The following is a 1,497-nucleotide window of genomic DNA, read 5'->3' as shown; positions in this document are numbered from 1 at the left end:
ACAGATCTTTTGAATTAAAGCCATTGGACACTTTCGGTAAACAGTATTGTCCAAAGGCCCACACTTCGTGTATCACAACTTGGGTATAAAATAACAAACCTGTGAAAATTTAGGCTCAATCGGTCATCGGAAGAAAATAACGGGAAAACCCACCGTTGTTTCCGCACGTTTCGCCGTGTCATGACATGTGTTTAAAATAATCCGTAATTCTCGACATCGAGAATTGATATTGTTTTAATGTTTTCTAAAAAAGTAAAGCATTTCATGGAATAATATTTCTAGAGAAGTCTTTCACCATTACCTTCTGTAAACCCTGTAAGTTATTTGTAAATCTGTGAACTTTTATTTTTCACTCTGTACCTAAAGTGTCCAATTGCTTTAATATACAGGTACTATTTTACAATCAAACATTTTTACAATTGATTTGAATATACATCCGATCTACATATAATACAAAATGTTCACTATGTTCAACTTTACAAATAAAAATTTACTTCTCACAACAAACTAAAAACCACATCATAATAATAAATATTGAAATGTGAGATAATTTGTTTTGATAATAAAGTTATTGATAATCATTAAGAGTTGAGAAGATGAACTGTTTGGTAATTTTTTTGTTTAAAACATATCCCGTCCTGGGGAAATCAGCAAACTCCCACAAGACAGTGTAAAAACCAAGAGCAAGTTCAAGTGTGCACCATGGTTTAACAAAGGGAATAAAAGGTAGCGACAAGTTCTTTAAAACTGGTGGGGTCGTGGTCGTGTGATAAAGGCCCTCGCCTTCGGCTCAGGCCTTCATCGCACGTCCATGATCCTGCAAGAATTTAAACTGCCTTTTAAGAACGAGTTACTACTATTTTATGCCCATTCATAAATGCTTTGGTTAAAAAGTGTAATAAAGTAAGAAACTCTGTAAAACTTGTCCCTTTTCCAACGTCCTTGATACGTGGGTTGCATTTTTATGCCTGAGACAGTTTTCAGAAATCCAATCGTGCGCGTAAATAGTCTTGGTGCAAGACGTTTCTCGTTTTCCTTTCACACACAGCGCAGCTAACTCACCAACAGCTCCGAGAAACGTCTCCCCTTGCACCAAGACTAGCGTGTAGTATCCAAAAACAACCAGTTATAAACAGAGCTCCAGCTGGTCATTATCAACCATTTAAACACCCCCACGTGACACGCTTTCCACCAATAGGAATGGCGAACATGTCTGAGGTATTTATGAATAAAGGTTTACTATTTTGACTCGAATCCAGGCTGGTCGACTATAGTGGTCGACCATTGGTGGACTATTGTGGTCGACCATTGGTGGACTATTGCGGTCGACTATTGGTGGACTATTGTGGTCGACCATTGGTTGACTATTGTGGTCGACCATTGGTGGACTATTGTGGTCGACCATTGGTGGACTATTGTGGTCGACCATTGGACGACTATTGTGGTCGACCATTGGTGGACTATTGTGGTCGACCATTGGTCGACTATTGTGGTCGA

The sequence above is a fragment of the Asterias rubens genome, chromosome 17, assembly GCF_902459465.1.
Source record: "Asterias rubens chromosome 17, eAstRub1.3, whole genome shotgun sequence".
Classification (NCBI taxonomy): Eukaryota; Metazoa; Echinodermata; class Asteroidea; order Forcipulatida; family Asteriidae; genus Asterias; species Asterias rubens.
The sequence above is the reverse complement of the archived record's forward strand: the minus strand, read 5'-3'. Positions refer to the sequence as shown.